Genomic DNA, 24,336 nt, shown 5'->3' with positions numbered 1-24,336 from the left:
CATTAAAATGTTGCTGTATCTTGAATAGTCCCCTTATTACATGCGAATCCTATTGGGCACCTACTGAATTCACCATGATACTTAGATTCCGTTCCTTAAAATGCTGCTATATCTTGAAAAGTACATTCATACATGCATGTCCCATTGGGAACTCACTGAATTCGCCTAGAAATTTTGATTCCATTCGTCAAAATTTTTCTATAACCCGATAAGTCCACTTACTACTATTGCGACATACTGGGCACTAAAAGAATCCACCAAGTTACTTAGATTCGGCTCACGAAATTTTTAGAAGTCTTTAAAAGTACACATATTACTAGAGCGTGCTAATGGGAACTACTGATTTCACAAATAAACAGCGCTTCAGGTCGTTAAAATGTTGCTGTATCCTGAACAGTACTTTTATTACATGTGAATCCTATTGGGAACCTACTGAATTCACCATGATACTTCGATTCCGTTCGTTCAAATGTTGCTATATCTTGAAGAGTACACTCATTTCCCATTGGGAACTCACTGAATTCGCCAAGAAATTTTGATTCCATTCGTGAAAATTTTTCTATTTCCGAAAAGTCCACTTATTACTATCGTGGCCTATTGGGAACTAACTGAATTCACCAACAAATGAGATACCATCTATGACACAGAAGAGTTAGCAGGAGGAGGGCCAATGGGATAATGGATACATAGCGACACCAGTATAGTCAAGAATGGATTATTCGAGAGTGTTTCTGTGTATGTACATGGTGTACAGGCATACACACTTCTGTATGCAGGTGCAATCTACCTAATGTGTACTTGCAGAGGACAATGGTCCATGTCAATTTTCTTCTTCAATAATTTCTCCAGCTCATGTTTTTCAGTATTTTGTAAGTTCTATTAATTTTTGAAATTCTGTTCATATATTGTGTGTGTAGACGTTTGTGAGTGAGTATGTGTGTGTGTGTGTGTGTGTGTGTGTGTGAGAGTGAGTGTTCGCGCGCGTGCAAAATTTACAAAGCACATGTGAAAGTCTGGGAGCAACTAGCATGAGTTGGTTCTCTTCTGTCATCTGTCTGTCTAACAACTGACATTTCACCTGGGTAATCTTTCCAGCTGTCTACGGTATCATTTTGAATTTGTCTCTCAAGGGAGATTGTGGAGCTTACCTAAATTTGCTACACTGGCTAACCAGCAAATTTCAGAAATTCTGTTTGTGTGTCCTCTCAACCCTGCCTCTGGTAAGATAGAAAATCAACACCACAAACTTAGCTTTTTCATATGGGTGATAAAGATAAGAACTCAGGTTCTTATATTTTCACAGTACACTTTACCAAGTCATCTCTCAGTTTTTAAACAAGTTTCTTCTATAGTGAAATATTAGATCTATACTAGGCTGAAGTCTATATTTTCTCTAGTAGGAGTCATCTCAAACTGCAGATAAAAAGGCAAAACCCAGGAATATAAAATGAATTATTTTTTTCAAAATTTCTTGCATCTTTTTCATCACCTTCTCTCTGCCCTCATCCCAGTCCAGCATTGGTAGTTGAACTCTTGTCAATCTTCATGTTAAGCTTTAAGACATTCTCAATGTAGAAATGAGTAAACCTACTTACTACCAATATTAGTTATTTTTTTATTGATGTAAGAAAATATCTGATGAAAGAAGCTGAGAGGACTGAGTGAGCCAGAGTCAGGCTGACTCCATGACAAGCTGAAATCCAACAATTTGGGAGAATAGCCCTAAATTTATGTTTCTAAGAACTGAAAAAGACTGAAAAGGGTCAATTCCAGGAAAAAATACCACTTGCTGGCAGCCAATCAGGAAGATGCCTTATCACCTAGTCTGAGCCAACCTCATGGGCAACCAATCAGAAGCTGTAAAAGCTGCTGCACCAGCTAGCCTGAGACAAGTATAATTAAGTAGCAAAAGTCCCCAACTCCCTCAGTGTTTTAACCAATCACAAAGGCAGCCATACTCCTGGAGATAGAGCTAATCAGTAATAGGAATGAAAGATAAAAGTCACCCATTCCTACCCTAACAGACTTAAAATTGACCCTGAAATTTCCATAACGTTGTCTTCCATCCTGATGAATGGTAGACCCCCCTCCCTGCTGGCAGGTTATCTACAAAATAAACACTCTTTCCTGTTGCATATTATTTGAGTCTGGGGTATTCTGCCCAAATCATAGCCTCTTATACAACTTGATGAATAAAAGGTTTATTTTGCCTCTCACTTTGAAGACATTATCTATTTAACAGGGAGTTCATGACTACAAACTGTGTGAAACTCATCTTAACATTGCATTACAAGCAGAGAAATGAATGCTGTGCTCGGCTCAACTTTCTCCTTTTTATTCTATTCATGACTGCAGCACATTGAATGGTGCAGTCCACATTAAGAGTATTCTCACCTTAGTTAGGACAGTCATAATCCTCCCTTAGAGTCATTGTCTGGGATTTGTTTCCTAAGTGACTCTAGATCCTGTCATACATGGCAATTAATATTAATGACTACATTATCATCCCTCAGTATTTGTATATCTCAAATTTTACTAGCATAATTTCAACATGAATTAAATACATTATGAAATGAGAAGAGATGTTCTATACCATGTTGAGAATAGAGAGCAGCCGAGTCACAGAGACAGATTTGATTTATTTTTTCACATCTTCATCACATACTTTTCCCTTTCCTTTGTGGAGATATAGCATAAGACATTCCTAAAGGAGAGGTATTGCCAAGGATCAGAGATTGCCATATACTAAGCAGTGTTTTAGGAATTTTGCTTTATAACACAGAAGTATGATCTCCATCTTAAACATCTCATGTGTTTATTGTGTTTTGTGGAGGTAGGTAAACAAATGCAACCATGAGAATGTAGAGGTCAGAGGACAACTTGCAACATTCATTTCTCTCCCTCTAAAGTGTCGGGTCCAGAGATCAATCTCAGGTCATCAGGTTAGTGGTAAATGCCTTTACCAGGAAAGCCATCTTGTCCCACTTCCTTACACTGTCAGATAAGAAAATTGGATAGCTATTTAATTACACAGTTTGAACATGTATAGAAATATCATCCTGTACCTCCTAACAGCATTATACACATATTAAGCAATAAAAATTGATAACAAGAAACACATGGATTGTTGTTCATACACATCAAACAGCAAATCACATTCATCTTTATTTTTTTAATTAATATTTCATTTATTTATGGTCCATTTATTACCCTCCGCTCCCAGTCCCACCTTCTCCAGTTCCTCATCACATTCTCCCTCTCCCCTGCCTCTAAGTGTATGCTCCCCACCTCCCAGATAACCCCTTTCCCTGGGGCCTTAAGTCTCTCTAGAATTAGGTGCATCCTCTCTCACTAAGACAAGATTAGACAGTCCTATGTATGTGCTAGAGGCCATTGTCCAGCTTGTGTATGCTCCTTGTTGGTGGCTCAGTCCTGGAGTGGTCCCAAAGGTCTGGGTTAGTTGACCTACTGGTCTTCCTATGGGGTTGCCCTCCCCTTCAGCTCCTCCACTCCTTCCCTTAATACCTCCATAGGAGTCCCTGACTTCTGTCCAATGGTTGGGTGTCTGAATGTGTCTCAGTCAGCTTCTGGTAATGCCTTTCATAGGTCAGCCATGCTAGACTCCTGTGTGTAAGCATCAGTAATTGTCTCAGGCCTTGCTGCCCTCCAACCCCAATACAAGATGGATTCCAACTTGGGCTGATCACTTTACAGCTTTTCCTTCAGTCTCTTGTAAATTTTTGTCCTTGTAATTCTTTTAGTTAGGAACAATTCTGGATCAGAAATTTTAACTGTGGGTTGGTAACCAGTTTCCTTCACTTGGGACCCTCTCTATCTACTGGAAGTGGACTCTTTGAGTTCCCTCTCCTCACTGTTGGGTGTTTTGACTAAGATCACTCACATTTAGTCCCAGGAGTCTCTCATATCCCAGGTCTTTGGAACTTTCTACAAGCCTCCCCCAACCTTCAAGTGCCAGAAAGTGGATATTTTCATTTATTCTCCTGGACCTCTGGGCTTCTCTCCTTCTCCACTCTTCCCAAACCTGATTCTGTCCCCGTCCCCCTTTTTTTGGTAAACTTCTTAGTGTCTATGGGTCATATCCTGGATATTCTGTACTTTTTGATTAATTTTCACTTACCAGTGAGTACATACCCATGTTCTTTTTGGTCTGGGTTACCTCAATCAGGATATTTTTCTAGTTCCATCTATTTGGCTGCAAATTCACGATATCCTTGTTTTTATTAGCTGAATAGTATTCCATTATGCAAATGAATCACATTTTCTGTATATATTCTTTGGTTGAGGGACATCTGTAAGCTTTCAGGTTCTGGCTATAATAAACAAGGTGAACATAGCATGAACATAATGGAGTACATGTCCATGAAATATGGTGTAGCATCTTTTGGGTATATATATACAGGAGTTGTATAGCTGGCTCTTCAGGAAGAATCATATCCAATTTTCTCAGGAATCACCAGATTTATTGCCAGAGAGTTTGTACCAGTTTTCAATCCCCAGCAACAGAGGACTGTTTCATTCTATGCCTGTGTTTTCTATATTTCTTTAAGGATATTATTTGTATTCTGCTTGAAGGCCTCTATCAATACAATGGAATGGAATTTTATGTCAGTATATTGCCTTTCACTTATGTTAGGGTATTTAAGGCTTGCTGTGGTGGGAGAGCTGGGTTTCAGTGTTGCCAAATTACATTGACTTCTGTTGCTTGCCACCTGGTCACCTCTGATGTTAACTGGGCTGGGTGTCTGTGACTAGAGATGGACTCCTTGGGAGCTGGAGAGCTCTGTGACATGGATTAGAGCAGGCCTTCTGGAAGGCAAGCAGTGCTGTCTCTCAATGAAGGATAGGGGCTCCTTTGAACTTGGATAGTGCAAGCATCCTGTGTCCCTGGTTAGAGCAACCCTCCTGTATCATTGGCTAGGGCAGACTTCCTGGGAAATTCATTGGGACTATTCATTGCTACCTATGGAGCTGGAGACCAGGGTCAGTCCATGTATAGATTTGGATAGTGAATTAGTCCCTAGGAGCTCTGGTTGCTTGGCATTGTTGTTCATATGGGGTCTCAAGTTCCTTCAGCTCTTTCAGTCCTTTTTCTGATTCCTTCAACAGGGTTCCCATTCTCAGTTCAGTGGTTTGCTACTGGCATTCACCTATGTATTTTCTGTATTCTGGCTGTGTCTCTCAGGAGAGATCTATATCCGGTTCCTCTCAGCCTGCAGGAACTGTGCTTCATCTATCTTGTTGAGTTTGGTGGCTGTATATGTATGGGCCACATGTAGAGCAGGCTCCAAATGGGTGTTCCTTCAGACTCTGTTCTAAACGTTGCCTCCTTATCTGCTCCTAAGGGTATTCCTGTTGCCCTTTTAAAGAAGGAGTGAAGTATCCACATTTTGGTCATCCGTCTTGAGTTAACATGTATTCTGTGCATCTAGGGTAATTTGAGTATTTGGGCTAATACTTATCAACGAGTGAACACCATGTGTGATTTTCTGTGATTGGGTTACCTCGCTCAGGATGATATTTTCCAGTTCCATCTATTTGCCTATGAATTTCATGTACTCATTGTTTTTGATAGCTGAGTAATATTCCATTGTGTAGATGTACCACATTTTCTGTATCCATTCCTCTTTTGAAGGGCATCTGGGTTCTTTCCAGCTTCTAGCAATTATAAGTAAGGCTGCTATGAACATAGTGGAGCATGTGTCTTTGTTATATGTTGGAGCATCTTTTGGGTATATGCCCAAGAGAGGTATAGCTGGGTCCTCAGCCATTTTCTGAGGACCCTCCAGACTGATTTACAGAATGGTTGTAACAGTCTGCAATCCCACCAACAATGGAGGAGTGTTCTTCTTTCTCCGCATCCTCGCCAGCAACTTGTCCTGGTCTGTACCATGTTTGAGTTTCTGCTGGAGAATTTCAGACCTAGCAGAGCAAGGGAAAAAAGGTTTACTGAGGGATTGTCGATTCAGCTCTCCCTCCAACACCAGCTCTTTTGAGTTGGACAATCCAGCATGACCTGTCAGCTGAGGTCATTCCCCGCATCTCCAAGTGTCATAGAGTACCTGGGCTTGGATTTATATCTCAGCTTTTAAAAACTGCTAGAAACTGGACTGTGAACTACACACTGTACTAGTATTAAAAGAAAAATGAGCATATTTTTCAAAGGTCCAGGTATATTATATTGAATAATAACATTGTAACTATGTCTGAACCTGAGTTCAAGAGAGATATGACCAACCTAGAATACAGTTTGGATGCGTTAGAAAGAACCTGACCAGAATTGAAGTGAAGGTTGTGATTATTTTGTTAGTGAAGGAACCTGCGTAGGTTCCATTTGTAACCGCTGTATCTGCAAACACACAGAAAAACCATCTCACATCAAATCCATGGGCACTGCATAGATCCTGTAATCACTGAGAATGTTCTCCATGCATATCTTTCCAGCCTACACATGGAACATTAAAGGTGATTGTGATGTAGAACCATAACAGCACCCCTGTAAGACTATGGTTATTTTAATGCAATTTGTGAGAGAACAGAAGAGAAAATATTCTCAGATCTTATCAGAGCATTCACAGGAAGAAAGAAGTACAAAATACAAAGAAATCCTGAGGATCATACATATTGATTCATGGACAAAATTCATATAAACTGTACCAGAATAATACTCTGAGTAGTTCTTTAGCTTCCTGAGGCTGAAAACCATGACAGTGGTCAGCCACCCAAAAAGGGTAGTTAATTAGGGACAGGAAATCCAATTGGCTTCTGCCTGTGTTCCTACCTGATCTCAAAGATGTCAGAATGCTTCTGCATTGTTTCTCCCAAGTCACTTTCCTGGGTGATCAGTTTTCTGCTTCAGAGTGTCCTGCATTCTTTCCTCTAATTCTGGTCATCGGATGAGTGTACTGTCAATGGAAGCATGCATGCATGTGTGCACACACAAACACATGCACAGACACACAGACACACTAATACAAACTTGCAAACACACAATACATTTGTGTTCACACTATATAAGCATAGTACATTGCAGTCAAGTGTTTACTTTCACAGTTAATCCTTAATATAATGATTCCCCAGGATACTCTGGAGTCATAAAAACAAATGCTGAGTGAGATATGTACATAGTGACCATAGCCTATACACAGCTTAGTCAGTGATGTACTGAACTCTCATAAAATGACATAGAATCCGGGTTGTTGCTTATTGCCCAGTCTGACTTATCAAGTTCTCAAGGCTGTGTAGAGCAGGCTTGTTTCCCAGCAAAGGATCATATATTGGTGGTGGACTAGACTCTTTTTCTTGTTCACTGTTTCAGACTTTCCCCAAAGTGTGCAGCTTCTTTTTTAGGAGCTCTCTTTACCACAGTCTGACTGAATTCATGCCCAAAGCTATGCCCCCAGGATCAAAGGAAGTCTCCATATCCAGAATCCAAATGAACAATTTTTCTCCCTATAATGTGATTGTGTCACAGATATTTGGATTAAGTAAGTAAATGCTTACCTGGAATATCTCACACTGAGTCATAGTCCATTGAAGAGCTCCAACCTATGGTACATTTTCCCTCCTTGGCTGATGGAAATCTGGATGGTTTCTCCTTCAGGGCTACTCCGGGGACCACTACAACCCTGATGTGCCCTAGTTGCAATGGCAACACCTACTCCTTGTTGTGGAATCTCTGTGTCAACTAAAACATCTGTTCCACTTTATGAACATGACTTCTCATAGGCCTACATGTTCTTACACTCCCAGACCCATCTGAAGGTCCTCATTTCTCCTAACCCCATTGAGGCTGAACTTTACTCAGAGAAAATGATTTTGATTAACAGCACTTGCAGAATGCTACACAGATAACATAGGGGAGTGCTTTAGATTATTTGTGTACCTAAAGGGGCTCCTGAAACTGCCCTGTTCTTGCACCACAGCATAGCTATGGGACTTGCTGGATGATGATACAACTCCAAGCAACTCAAATTCTCAATGAATAAAATTCAATCCAAACTCCCAGAGGAAGTTGTACTGTGCCAAGTTAGCTAGAAAGAAATGGTAACAGGCAATGTGGAAAACAACCTTGGAGAAGACACAGTGAGTGACAAAACCTTCCAGTGACCTTTCACAATTAACGAAGAAGAGAGAAGGAACATAAACTCATGGATTTTATAGAGAAGCCTTGCCCTTACCTCCCTGTACTCCATTCCTTTGATGTGCTCCAAAGGATTTCAATGCAGATCAGTAGTTTTGCCCCTAATTACTTGAAAATCTAACTTTACAAGTATTTTTGTGCCTTTTTGGGGGGGTAGCTTTCTAAAGGTCTTTATTGTCCTGCTTCTATACCATAATGAAAAGGGACCTGTAAGCTCTAGGACGGTACCATTTGTTACCACAGTGAAACATGACTCACTTGAACATATTTCCCACTCCTCCCCCAGATTTCACAAGATGTTACAATTTTTTGAAAACGGAATAAATTAGTAAATTAAGCATCCTTTTGCTGTACAGAGCTAGATGGAGATGCCAAATGATTGGGCAGCTGTATTTCATGTTTGTAGGATGTAAAGTGAACACTTAGAGTATTTTTCTCATGAAACTTGGAAATAGAGTGAAACATAGGTTCACTACTGAACAAACAAAAACACATGACACACCTACACATACACACACACATACACACCTACACATACACACACACAAACACACACACACAGACACATACATACACACACACACACATACACACACACGCGCGCGCACGCAGATAAAACTTTGTTTTTATGCAGCACATTTCCTGTTGAGTGAGGAATTAGTGGGAGATGTGTTGTGTACAAGTCTTTTAGACTCAAGCAGGCTGTGCTGCCCTGGCCTGTACTCATTTCCACTTCAGGAAACCTTTCTATGCAGTTACTTGCTGGTCCTACAAGTAAGATACATGTTCTACACAGATAGCCTAAAAAACAAAACATCAAATTCCCAAGAGAGGGATTTCTAGAACAAGACTCCATCAAGCTCTATGTTGACTCAGCATAGGCCCCTCACTAAAACTACGCTGTTTCCTTCATAGAAGACTTTGGAAGCATCAGAAGAAGACAGTGACTCATGGTCAGTTACCAGGAACTTTTCATCACATTAGGCTTCATGTGATATTAAAACAACCTCAGTGGCAGTCAGAAAAAGGCTAAAGAAATAACATACACTGAATTTTCTGAAATGCAGCACTGTGTACAACACTGAGAGGGAATCTATCCTGAAAGAATGCCATGCCCAAGATATAGTCAGGAAAATAATGTCAGCAGAGGGATGCACTGCAGGATTCCATGCATGGTCATGGTGAAGTCAATAAGACAAACCAGAAATTTCCAGGGGGTACCTCTATTCAGGTAAAGTGAAGGAAGCTAATTCTTACTTTTAAGATAGATGAATGGTTTAAGAATGGGTTGAGACATAAGGGAAATCCAGGACTCAATGAGAAGTTCAAACCTAAGGATAATAGGTATCCTATTGAACTGCCAGCTCAAAAGACCAGTAAATATCTTCAACAAAATCATAGAAGAAAACTTCCCTAACCTAAAGAAAGAAATACCCATAAGCATACAAGAAGCCTACAGAACCCCAAATAGACTGGACCAGAAAAGAAACTCCTCCTGTCACATAATAATCAAAACACCAAACGCACAAAATAAAGAAAGAATATTAAAAGCAGTAAGGGAAAAAGTCAAGTAACATATAAAGGCAGACCTATCAGAATCACCCCAGACTTCTCGCCAGAAACTATGAAGGCCAGAAGATCCTGGACAGATGTCATACAGACCCTAAGAGAACACAAATGCCAGCCCAGGTTACTGTATCCTGCAAAACTCTCAATTAACATAGATGGAGAAACCAAAATATTCCATGACAAAACCAAATTTGCACAATATCTTTCTACAAATCCAACACTACAAAGGATAATAAATGATAAAGCCCAAAATAAGGAGGCAAGCTATACCCTAGAAGAAGCAAGAAACTAATCATCTTGGCAAAAAAAACAAAGAGAAGAAAAGCACACAAACATAACCTCACATCCAAATATGAATATAAAAGGAAGCAATAATCACTATTCCTTAATATCTCTCAACATCAATGGTCTCAACTCCCGAATAAAAAGACATAGATTAACAAACTGGATATGCAACGAGGACCCTGCATTCTGCTGCCTACAGCAAACACACCTCAGAGACAAAGACAGACACTACCTCAGAATGAAAGGGTGGAAAACAACTTTCCAAGCAAATGGTCTGAAGGAGCAAGCTGGAGTAGCCATTCTAATATCAAATAAAATCGATTTTCAACTGAAAGTCATCAAAAAAGATAAGGAAGGATACTTCATATTCATCAAAGGAAAATTCCACCAAGATGAACTCTCAATCCTAAGTATCTATGCTCCAAATAAAAGGGCACCTACATACGTAAAAGAAACCTTACTAAAGCTCAAAACACACATTGCACCTCACACAATACTAGTAGGAGATTTCAACGACCCACTCTCATCAATGGACAGATCATGGAAACAGAAATTAAACAGAGACATAGACAGACTAAGAGAAGTCATGAGCCAAATGGACTTAACAGATATTTATAGAACATTTTATCCTAAAGCAAAAGGATATACCTTCTTCTCAGCACCTCATGGTACTTTCTCCAAAATTGACCATATAATTGGTCAAAAAACGGGCCTCAACAGGTACAGAAAGATAGAAATAATCCCATGCGTGCTATCAGATCACCACGGCCTAAAACTGGTCTTCAATAACAATAAGGGAAGAATGCCCACACATACGTGGAAATTGAACAATGTTCTACTCAATGATAACCTGGTCAAGGAAGAAATAAAGAAAGAAATTAAAGACTTTTTAGAATTTAATGAAAATGAAGGTACAAAATACCCAAACTTATGGGACACAATGAAAGCTGTGCTAAGAGGAAAACTCATAGCGCTGAGTGCCTGCAGAGAGAAACAGGAAAGAGCATATGTCAGCAGCTTGACAGCACACCTAAAAGCTCTAGAATAAAAAGAAGCAAATACACCCAGGTGGAGTAGAAGGCAGGAAATAATCAAACTCAGAGCTGAAATCAACCAAGTAGAAACTAAAAGGACCATAAAGAATCAACAGAACCAAAAGTTGGTTCTTTGAGAAAATCAACAAGATAGATAAACCCTTAGCCAGACTAACGAGAGGACACAGAGAGTGTGTCCAAATTAACAAAATCAGAAATGAAAAGGGAGACATAACTACAGATTCAGAGGAAATTCAAAAAATCATCAGATCTTACTATAAAAGCATATATTCAACAAAACTTGAAAATATGCAGGAAATGGACAATTTCCTAGACATATACCAGGTACCTAAGTTAAATCAGGAACAGATAAACCATTTAAACAACCCCATAACTCCTAAGGAAATAGAAGCAGTCATTAAGGGTCTCCCAACTTAAAACAGCCCAGGTCCAGACGGTTTAGTGCAGAATTCTATCAGACCTTCATAGAAGACCTCGTACCAATATTATCCAAACTATTCCACAAAATTGAAACAGATGGAGCACTACCAAATTCCTTCTATGAAGCAACAATTACTCTTATACCTAAACCACACAAAGACCCAACAAAGAAAGAGAACTTTAGACCAATTTCCCTTATGAATATCGACGCAAAAATACTCAATAAAATTCTGGCAAACCGAATACAAGAACACATCAAAACAATCATCCACCATGATCAAGTATGCTTCATCCCAGGCATGCAGGGATGCTATAATATATGGAAAACCATCAACGTGATCCATTATATAAACAAACTGAAAGAACAAAGTCACATGATCATTTCATTAGATGCTGAGAAAGCATTTGACAATATTCAACACCCCTTCATGATAAAAGTCCTGGAAAGAATAGGAATTCATGGCCCATATCTAAACATAGTAAAAGCAATATAGAGCAAAGCAGTTGCTAACATTAAACTAAATGGAGAGAAACTTGAAGCAATCCCACTAAAATCAGGGACTAGACAAGGCTGCCCACTCTCTCCCTACTTATTCAATATAGTTCTTGAAGTTCTAGCCAGAGCAATCAGACAACAAAAGGTGGTCAAGGGGATACAGATCGGAAAAGAAGAAGTCAAAATATCACTATTTGCAGATGATATGATAGTATATTTAAGTGATGCCAAAAGTTCCACCAGAGAACTACTAAAGCTGATAAACAACTTCAGCCAAGTGGCTGGGTATAAAATTAAGTCAAATAAATCAGTAGCCTTCCTCTACACAAAAGAGAAACAAGCCGAGAAAGAAATTAGGGAAACAACACCCTTCATAGTAGAGCCAAATAGTATAAAGTAACTCGGTGTGACTTTAACCAAGCAAGTAAAAGATCTGTACAATAAGAACTTCAAACTCTGAAGAAAGAATTTGAAGAAGTCCTCAGAAGATGGAAAGATCTCCCATGCTCATGGATTGGCAGGATTAATATAGTAAAAACGGCCATTCTACCAAAAGCGATCTACAGATTCAATGCAATCCCCATCAAAATACCAATCCAATTCTTCAAAGAGTTAGACAGAACAATTTGCAAATTCATCTGGAATAACAAAAAATCCAGGATCGCGATAACTATCCTCAACAATAAAAGGACTTCAGGGGGAATCACTATCCCTAAACTCAAGCAGTATTACAGAGCAATAGTGATAAAAACTGCATGGTATTTGTACAGAGACAGACAGATAGACCAATGGAACAGAACTGAAGACACAGAAATGAACCCACACACCTATGGGCACTTGAGTTTTGACAAAGGAGCCAAAACCATCCAATGGAAAAAAGATGGCATATTGAGCAAATGGTGCTGGTTCAACTGGAGGTCAACATGTAGAAGAATGCAGATCGATCCATGCTTATCACCCTGTACAAAGCTTAAGTCCAAGTGGATCAAGTACCTCCACATCAAACCAGATACACTCAAACTAATAGAAGAAAAACTAGGGAAGCATCTGGAACACATGGGCACTGGAAAAAATTTCCTGAACAAAACACCAATGGCTTATGCTCTAAGATCAAGAATCGACAAATGGGATCTGATAAAACTGCAAAGCTTCTGTAAGGCAAAGGACACGGTGGTTAGGACAATACGGCAACCAACAGATTGGGAAAAGATCTTTACCAATCCTACAACAGATAGAGGCCTTATATCCAAAATATACAAAGAACTCAAGAAGTTAGACCGCAGGGAGACAAATAACCCTTTTAAAAAATGGGGTTCAGAGCTAAACAAAGAATTCACAGCTGAGGAATATCGAATGGCTGAGATACACCTAAAGAAATGTTCAACATCTTTAGTCATAAGGGAAATGCAAATCAAAACAACCCTGAGATTTCACCTCACACCAGTCAGAATGGCTAAGATCAAAAACTCAGGTGACAGCAAATGCTTGCGAGGATGCGGAGAAAGAGGAACACTCCTCCATTGTTGGTGGGATTGCAGACTGTTACAACCATTCTAGAAATCAGTCTGTAGGTTCCTCAGAAAATTGGACATTGAACTGCTTGAGGGTCCAGCTATACCTCTCTTGGGCATATACCCAAAAGGTGCCCCAACATATAAAAAAGACACGTGCTCCACTATGTTCATCGCAGCCTTATTTATAATAGCCAGAAGCTGGAAAGAACCCAGATGCCCTTCAACAGAGGAATGGATACAGAAAATGTGGTACATGTACACAATGGAATATTACTCAGCTATCAAAACAATGACTTTATGAAAATCATAGGCAAAGGGTTGGAACTGGAAAATATCATCCTGAGTGAGGTAATCCAACTACAGAAAAACACACATGTTATGCACTCATTGATAAGTGGCTATTAGTCCAAATGCTTGAATTACTTTAGATCCCTAGTACAAATGAAATTCAAGATGGATGATCAAAATGTGAATGCTTCACTCCTTCTGTAAAAGGGGAAGAAGAATACCCTTGGCAGGGAACAGAGAGGCAAAGATTAAATCAGACACAGAAGGACCAACCATTCAGAGCCTGCCCCACATGTGGCCCATACATATACAGCCACCCAATTAGACATGATGGATGATGCAAATAAGTGCAGGTCGACAGGAGCCAGATGTAGATCGCTCCTGAGAGACACAGCCAGAATACATCAAATACAGAGGTGAATTCCAGCAGCAAACCACTGAACTGCGAACCGGACCCCCGTTGAAGGAATCAGAGAAAGAACTGGAAGAGCTTGAAGGAGCTCGAGACCCCTTAAGAACAACAATGCCAAGCAACCAGAGCTTCCAGGGACTAAGCCACTACCTAAAGACTATACATGGACTGACCCTGGACTCTGACCTCATAGGTAGCAATGAGTATTCTAGTAAGATCACCAGTGGAAGGGGAAGCCCTTAGTCCTACTAAGACTGAACCCCCAGTGAATGTGATTGTTGGGGGGAGGGCGGCAATGGGGGAAGGATGGGGTGGCGAATACCCATAAAGAAGGGGAGGGGGAGGGACTAGGGGGATGTTTGCCCGGAAACCGGGAAAGGGAATAATACTCGAAATGTAAATAAGAAATACTCAAGTTAATTAAAAAAAAAAAGAATGGGTTGAGACAAATAAGAGAGGGGGCTCCACCTGGAACTGGACAAGTGATGCAAAGACTGTTGTCCAGCACAAAACAGGAAGCTTCAGATTTGTTGAGAGACCTAGGCTCAAAGGACTAAGTTAAAGAATGACTAGACAAAATCAGATGTCATTAACTGGCCTCCCCGCATACCCGCTAAGATGCAGGTCCACACAGTAATGCACCTTTCTTAGTGAGAATTGGGGGTATATATGAATAACTTTGTTCTTGAAGTCTCAAGCCTGTCATGCATACCCTCAGCCTTTGAGAAACCTTTTCCACATCCCTGCACTTCTAACCAGCTTCAGATTGTGAGGCCCAGATATGAACTCTCCAGGAGCCCTCAAATGAGACAGGACTGACATCCTGCTACTCAGGCTCTGTCACTTATCCAAGATCTATGAAGCATGAAGGCACCATCTTCATATACAGGGAAAAGGGGGAAGGAAGAACAAAAACCACCAAAAATGACAATGAGAACCATTTCTTTGGCATTTACACCAGGCTCTCCTCCTTGAAAACTACTTACTTCCTGGAGTCTCACAGGACACCTGTAAAGAAAATGAGCTCCACACTTTTGCTTCATCCATCAAAGCCCTGTTCTAGTCTCAAGAGGGGCTCTCACATAGCATCCTCCACACATAATGGCATGTAGCACTGTGATGTGTGATCAACATATCTCCCTTAATAAACTGCAGATTCTCGAAGAGCAGGAGCATTTGTTTCCAAACATGCAGTTTCTTGAAAATGGGCTATCTCCACAGAAATCCTTGTAAATGGTCACATAAATGAACACTTGGATGAGACCCAGGTCAGAACATGGATCTGTCAATAGACAGTTACATTGCTTCGTCTATGTTTATGGTAAGACATGAGGACAACCTGACCCTGAGACCTAATCCTACCTATTCTTGCTTGGCACTGGGGACACAGATGTTCATTATATCCTCTTCACAGAACCTCTTTGCCTCCACATAGGATGCTGTCAGTTCAGTCTGCTCCACCAGCAGATCTCTGTTCTCATTCAGCAAAATCTTTATATTGTTCTTCAGTTGAGTTTGTTCACGCAGGAGCTGGGAGTGCCTGATGCTGAACCACAAACAAAAAAATGGTAAATCCCAGCCAGCTTGTTTTTACCTGTCAATCTTGCAAGTACAATCATCCCTTCAAGGGTCCTCATCCCCAAACATCCCCAGAATAGAGCCACAGTATACAAGTTAGCACCAATTAGAGGAGGTCAAATCCAGAATCCACATTCCACATGAATCAAAGTACTTCTGAAAATCCTGACACTACGACGGTTTATATAAATCCAGGAAGCAGAAATGGTCCATATGGGTGCTTATTTGTGCATGGTAGGCTAAAACCATCTTCACATAGTGGGAAAATCCCCTCTGAGGAGTAGTTGAAGACCCAATAGCTATACAATCTTTCCATGTGTTTCTCATGGATCACAGATCTTTAAATCTCCTGTCAGAGACTTAGAGGTTCAGAGTTGATTGATATTCTCATCATGGTACAAAACTTTCTATCTAGAGGATCCTCAATGGGGAAAATAACAATTGGAGGGTCTTCTACACTCTTCACATGTAGCATAATTGAGTCCAAGAGCTACAAATCTAAGACACTTGCCAGGAGGCAGGCTTCTTGTTAAGAGTCAGACACTACAGAACCAGAGCCCTGATTTTGTTCAAAGTCATACAGGACAGAAGCATTCCCTGCCTAGTGCTGGGTTCTCATCTCTGTCAGTGACTCACCGGTAGGAACTGTTCACTTGTATGAACTCCTTGTATCTCTCCATGGCATCACTTATTGAGTTGGTCATCATTTGCATAGCCATTATTCTCATTGAATGTTCAGATTGAAGTATTGGCAATTCAACATCCAGCCTGTGTTAGGGCATGGCCCAAGGAAAAAATAACCATTTGAACCCATGATTTTAGAATTAGGAGAAATGTAAAAAAATCCAATAAAAAATTCAAATTTAAGAAATGAGCAGGGAGAGGTGGGCACTTCTGAGGCTGCAGAGCAGAAGAGACCACCAACACTGCCCACCCCTGCTCACATCCCTGACCCAAGAGGAAACTGTATACGGCCTCTGGGTTCCCCTAGAGGAGGGTCCAGGAGAAGCAGGTCTGCTGCATCTGAGACACCGCTAGAACCTGAAGGGACGGACCAGGTCAAAGGTTCTCTGCACCCAAATCCCATGGGAGGGAGAGCTAACCCTTCAGAGAGGCAGACATGCCTGGGAAACTAGAAGAGACTGCACTCTGCACACATCTCTGACGCCAGAGGAAAGCATCAAACGCCATCTGGAACCTTGGTGCACGGAAGCTCGCGGAAAGGGCGGCACAGATCTTCCTGGTTGCTGCCACTGTGGAGAGCTCATAAGCAACACCCCACAAGCAAACTTGAGCCTCGGAACCACAGGTAAGACCAACTTTTCTGCTGCAAGTGCCCTGCCTGGTAAACTCAAGACACAGGTCCACAGGAACAGCTGAAGACCTGTAGATAGGAAAAACAACACGCTCGAAAGCAGAACACTCTCTCCCCATAACTGGCTGAAAGAAAACAGGAAAACAGGTCTCCAGCACTTCTGACACACAGGCTTATAGGACAGTCTAGCCACTGTCAGAAATAGCAGAACAAAGTAACAGGAGAGATAATCTGATGGCGAGAGGCAAGCGCAGGAATCCAAGAAACAGAAACCAAGATTACATGGCATCATTGGAGCACAATTCTCCCGCCAAAGCAAACACGGAATATCCAAACACACCAGAAAAGCAAGATCTAGTTTCAAAATCATATCTGATCATGATGCTGGAGGACTTCAAGAAAGACATGAGGAACTCCCTTAGAGAAACATAGGAAAATATTAATAAACAAGTAGAAGCGTACAGAGAGGAATCGCAAAATCCCTGAAAGAATTACAGGAAAACAAGAATAAACAAGTAGAAGCCCATAGAGAGGACTCACAAAAATCCCTGAAAGAATAACAGGAAAACACAATCAAACAGTTGAAGGAACTAAAAATGGAAATAGAAGCAATCAAGAAAGAACACATGGAAACAACCCTGGATATAGAAAACCAAAAGAAGAGACAAGGAGCTGTAGATACAAGCTTCACCAACAGAATACAAGAGATGGAACAGAGTATATCAGGAGCAGAAGATTGAATAGAAATCAATGACTCAACTGTCAAGGATATTGTAAAGTGGAAAAATCTGTTGGTCCAAAACATACAGGAAATCCAGGACTCAATGAGAAGATCAAACCTAAGGATAATAGGTATAGAAGAGAGTGAAGAATCCCTGCTCAAAAGACCAGTAAATATCTTCAACAAAATCATAGAAGAAAACTTCCCTAACCTAAAAAAAGAGATACCCATAGGCATACAAGAAGCCTACAGAACTCCAAATAGATTGGACCAGAAAAGAAACTCCTCCTGTCACATAATAGTAAAACACCAAACACACAAAATAAAGGAAGAATATTAAAAGAAGTAAGGAAAAAGTCAAGTAACATATAAAGGCAGACCTATCAGAATCACCCCAGACTTTTCACTAGAAACTATGAAAGCCAGAAGATCCTGGAAAGATGTCATACAGACCCTAAGAGAACACAAATGCCAGCCCAGGTTACTGTATCCTGCAAAACTCTCAATTAACATAGATGAAGAAACCAAGATATTCCATGACAAAACCAAATTTACACAATATCTTTCTACAAATCCAGCACTACAAAGGATAATAAATGGTAAAGCCCAACATAAGGAGGCAAGCTATACCCTAGAAGAAGCAAGAAACTAATCGTCTTGGCAAAAAAAACAAAGAGAAGAAAAGCACACAAACATAACCTCATATCCAAATACGAATATAACAGGAAGCAATAATCACTATTCCTTAATATGTCTCAACATCAATGGCCTCAACTCCACAATAAAAGGACATAGATTAACAAACTGGAAACGCAACAAGGGCCCTGCATTTGCTGCCTACAAGAAACACACCTCAGAGTCAAAGACAGACACTACCTCAGAGTGAAAGGCTGGAAAACAAATTTCCAAGGAAATGGTCTGAAGAAGCAAGCTGGAGTAGCCATTCTAATATCAAATAAAATCGATTTTCAACTAAAATTCATCAAAAAAGATGAGGAAGGAGACTTCATATTCATCAAAGGAAAATTCCACCAAGATGAACTCTCAATCCTAAATATCTATGCCCCAAATACAAGGTCACCTACATACGTAAAAGAAACCTTACTAAAGCTCAAAACACACATTGCACCTCACACAATAATAGTGGGAGATTTCAACACCCCACTCTCATCAATGGACAGATCATGGAAACAGAAATTAAACAGTGATGTCGACAGACTAAGAGAAGTCATGAGCCAAATGGACTTAACGGATATTTATAGAACATTCTATCCTAAAGCAAAAGGATATGGCTTCTTCTCAGCTCCTCATGGTACTTTCTCCAAAATTGACCATATAATTGGTGAAAAAACGGGCCTCAACAGGTACAGAAATATAGAAATAATCCAATGCGTGCTATCAGACCACCATGGCCTAAAACTGGTCTTCAATAAAAATAAGGGAAGAATGCCCACATATACGTGGAAATTGAACAATGTTCTACTCAATCATAACCTGGTCAAGGAAGAAATAAAGAAAGAAATTAAAGACTTTTTAGAATTTAATGAAAATGAAGGTACAACATACCCAAACTTATGGGACACAGTCAAAGCTGTGCTTAAGAGGAAAACTCATAGCGCTGAGTGCCTGCAGAAAGAAACAGGAAAGAGCATATGTCAGCAGCTTGACAGCACACCTAAAAGCTGTAGAACAAAAAGAAGCAAATACACCCAGGAGGAGTAGAAGGCAGGAAATAATCAAACTCAGAGCTGAAATCAACCAAGTAGAAACTAAAAGGACCATAAAGAATCAACAGAACCAAAAGTTGGTTCTTTGAGAAAATCAACAAGATAGATAAACCCTTAGCCAGACTAACGAGAGGACACAGAGAGTGTGTCCAAATTAACAAAATCAGAAATGAAAAGGGAGACATAACTACAGATTCAGAGGAAATTCAAAAAATCATCAGATCTACTATAAAAGCATATATTCAACAAAACTTGAAAATATGCATGAAATGGACAATTTCCTAGACAGATAACAGGTACCAAAGTTAAATCAGGAACAGATAAATCAGTTAAACAACCCCATAACTCATAAGGAAATAGAAGCAGTCATTAAAGGTCTCCCAACTAAAAAGAGCTCAGGTCCAGACGGGTTTAGTGCAGAATTCTATCAGCCCTTCATAGAAGACCTCATACCAATATTATCCAAATTATTCCACAAAATTGAAACAGATGGAGCACTACCGAATTCCTTCTATGAAGCCACAATTACTCTTATACCTAAACCACACAAAGACCCAACAAAGAAAGAGAACTTCAGACCAATTTCCCTTATGAATATCGACGCAAAAATACTCAATAAAATTCTGGCAAACCGAATCCAAGAGCACATCAAAACAATCATCCACCATGATCAAGTAGGCTTCATCCCAGGCATGCAGGGATGCCTTAATATATGGAAAATCATCAACGTGATCCATTATATGAACAAACTGAAAGAACAAAACCACATGATCATTTCATTAGATGCTGAGAAAGCATTTGACAATATTCAACACCCCTTCATGATAAAAGTCCTGGAAAGAATAGGAATTCAAGGCCCATACCTAAACATAGTAAAAGCAATATAGAGCAAACCAATTGCTAACATTAAACTAAATGGAGAGAAACATGAAGCAATCCCACTAAAATCAGGGACTAGACAAGGCTGCCCACTCTCTCCCTACTTATTCAATATAGTTCTTGAAGTTCTAGCCAGAGCAATCAGACAACAAAAGGTGGTCAAGGAGATACAGATCAGAAAAGAAGAAGTCAAAAAATCAATATTTGCAGATGATATGATAGTATATTTAAGTGATAACAAAAGTTCGACCAGAGAACTACTAAAGCTGATAAACACCTTCAGCAAAGTGGCTGGGTATAAAATTAACTCAAATAAATCAGTAGCGTTCCTCTATACATAAGAGAAACAAGCCGAGAAAGAAATTAGGGAAACGACACCCTTCATAATAGAGCCAAATATTATAAAGTACCTCGGTGTGATTTTAACCAAGCAGGTGAAAGATTTGTACAATAAGAACTTCAAGACTCTGAAGAAAGAAATTGAAGAAGACCTCAGAAAATGGAAAGACCTCCCATGCTCATGGATTGGCAGGATTAATATAGTAAAAACGGCCATTCTACCAAAAGCGATCTACAGATTCAATGCAATCCCCATCAAAATACCAATCCAATTCTTCAAAGAGTTAGACAGAACAATTTGCAAATTCATCTGGAATAACAAAAAACCCAGGATAGCTAAAACTATCCTCAACAATAAAAGGACTTCAGGGGGAATCACTATCCCTGAACTCAAGCAGTATTACAGAGCAATAGTGACAAAAACTGCATGGTATTGGTACAGAGACAGACAGATAGACCAATGGAAGAGAACTGAAGACACAGAAATGAACCCACACACCTGTGGGCACTTGATTTTTGACAAAGGAGCCTAAACCATCCAATGGAAAAAGGATAGCATTTTCAGCAAATGGTGCTGGTTCAACTGGAGGTCAACATGTAGAAGAATGCAGATCGATCCATGCTTATCACCCTGTACAAAGCTTAAGTCCAAGTGGATCAAGTACCTCCACATCAAACCAGATACACTCAAACTAATAGAAGAAAAACTAGGGAAGCATCTGGAACACATGGGCACTGGAAAAAATTTCCTGAAAAAAGCACCAATGGCTTATGCTCTAAGATCAAGAATGGACAAATGGGATCTGCAAAGCTTCTGTAAGGGAAAGGACACTGTGGTTAGGACAAAACGGCAACCAACATATTGGGAAAAGATCTTTACCAATCGTACAACAGATAGAGGCCTTATATCCAAAATATACAAAGAACTCAAGAAGTTAGACCACAGGGAGACAAATAACCCTATTAAAATATGGGGTTCAGAGCTAAACAAAGAATTCACAGCTGAGGAATGCCGAAAGCCTGAGAAACACCTAAAGAAATGTTCAACATCTTTAGTCATAAGGGAAATGCAAATCAAAATAACCCTGAGATTTCACCTCACACCAGTCAGAATGGCTAAGATCAAAAACTCAGGTGACAGCAAATGCTGGCGAGGATGCGGAGTAAGAGGAACACTCCTCCATTGTTGATGGGAGTACAACCATTCTGGAAATCAGTATGGAGGTTCTTCAGAAAATTGGACATTGAACTGCCTGAGGATCCAGCTATACCTCTCTTGGGCATTTACCCAAAAGATGCCCCAACATATAAAAAATACATTTGCTCCAATATGTTCATCGCAGCCTTATTTATAATAGCCAGAAGCTGGAAAGAACCCAGATGCCCTTCAACAGAGTAATGGATACAGAAAATGTGGTACATGTACACAATGGAATATTACTCAGCTATCATAAACAATGACTTTATGATAATCATAGGCAAATGGTTGGAACTGGAAAATATCATCCTGAGTGAGGTAACCCAATCACAGAAAAACACACAAGGTATGCACGCATTGATAAGTGGCTACTAGCCCAAATGCTTGAATTACCCTAGATGCCTAGAAAAATGAAACTCAAGACAGATGATCCAAATGTGAATGCTTCACTCATTCTTTAAAAGGGGAACAAGAATACCCTTATCAGGGAATTGAGAGGCAAAGATTAAAACAGACACAGAAGGAACACCCATTCAGAGCCTGCCCCACATGTGGCCCATACATATACAGCCATCCAATTAGAAGAGATGGATGAAGCAAAGAAGTGCAGGCCGACAGGTGCCGGATGTAGATCGCTCCTGAGACTCACAGCCAGAATACAGCAAATACTGAGACGAATGCCAGCAGCAAACCACTGAACTGAGAATAGGACTCCATTGAAATAATCAGAGAAAGAACTGGAAGAGCTTGAAGGGGCTCGAGACCCCATATGTACAACAATGCCAAGCAACCAGAGCTTCAAGGGACTAAGCCACTACCTAAAGACTATACATGGACTGACCCTGGTCTCTGTCCTCATAGGTAGCAATGAATATCCTAGTAAGAGCACCAGTGGAAGGGGAAGCCCTGGGTCCTGCTAAGACTGAACCCCCAGTGAACTAGATTGTTGGGGGGAGGGAGGCAATGGGGGGAGGATATGGATGGGAACACCCATAAAAAAGTGAGGGGGAGGGATTAGGGGGATGTTTGCCCGGAAACCGGGAAAGTGAATAAAACTCGAAATGTATATAAAACATATACAAGTTAATAAAAAACTGAAATAAAAAAATAATAAAATCAGAAATATTTAAAAAAAGAAGAAAAGAAAAGCTATTAACGTTTACATGGTCCCCAAAATAGCTGAAAAGAAACAACACAAGAAAGAGCTTAAACACCACACACGTGCTCGTGCGCGCGCGTGCCACACTCACACACACACCCTGTTTCTCTCCCTTATACATTCAACCAATGTTGTTTTGAGACCATTGAGTGCAACCATTGATTGTAAAAGTTTAAATTCACAGAGGAAGGAAGGAAGATGGAGGAAGACAAAGATGATCCAGATTCTGTGTGGCTTTAAATAGCCCACAGGTAGCTGTGAATATCTTGTAAGGGATGGATAATTACAGGACAATTTGTCTTATCTAGTTCCAGAGGGAGAGGACTTCATCATGGCTAGGAAGTATCAAAGCAGCACGAAAAGCTGCAAGATCACATCTTGTAACAGAAATCCAGAGCAGTCAGAGAGAAACAGAAATAAGCTGCCTCAGGCTCCTGTCACCATAGCCAGAGCTGCTCTGACTGCCCTGCCTTCCCCTCCTCCATGAGGTCGGTGTCCTAACTGGCCAGTACAAACCAACAATGGATATGTTGATTTAGTCGAATATGTTGTCACAGCCGTGAGAAAAATAACAATTACCAACATTTCCCTGAAAGGAGAAGTGCTGGCCACCTCATCAGATTCCTGACTTTTCACAAAGCATTCAGTCACAAGAAAGAAGTGAGTATCTGGAATCATCAAAAGACGAAAGCTGTTAAAAGTCACTATTTGTGCAGTTTCCAGGGATGACAAGTTCAGGTTGAAAAGAGAGCATCAAAGTTAGTTATTCAAAAGCTCTTAATGTTGCACAAAGCCGTTTTCACTACAAAGCCTTAATTAAAGTCGCCCCTTAATTATTTATGTGCCACCCAGTGCATTCCAATGATTTCCCTAGAAGTGGCACCTAACCTTCTGCAGAGTAGAGAGCTTTGCATACAGTGACTCAGTGACATTCATTCAGACTACTTGCTGATTCTTCCAGGTTGCCTTCAACTGCAGAGAAAGGTGAGAGCTCATGAGGACTCTGATGTGATTAAGAGCTAGGACAGTGCTGGTATTGTGGATACTCATTTAAGGCCCAGAGAAATGTAAAACTCTAAGGTTTTTGTTTGTTTGTATTGTTTTGTTTTTGTTTTTTGATGTTTTAAAACGTCAGCTCACAGGAGAACAATCAGGCTGAGACTCGAACAGATTTTAAAGAACTAATAACAACCCTGATGAAAGAAAAGTGATCAAGTTAT

This window comes from Rattus norvegicus, chromosome 5 (genome assembly GCF_021556685.1).
Source record: "Rattus norvegicus strain SHRSP/BbbUtx chromosome 5, alternate assembly SHRSP_T2T, whole genome shotgun sequence".
NCBI lineage: Eukaryota > Metazoa > Chordata > Mammalia > Rodentia > Muridae > Rattus > Rattus norvegicus.
This window is presented reverse-complemented; position numbering follows the sequence as displayed.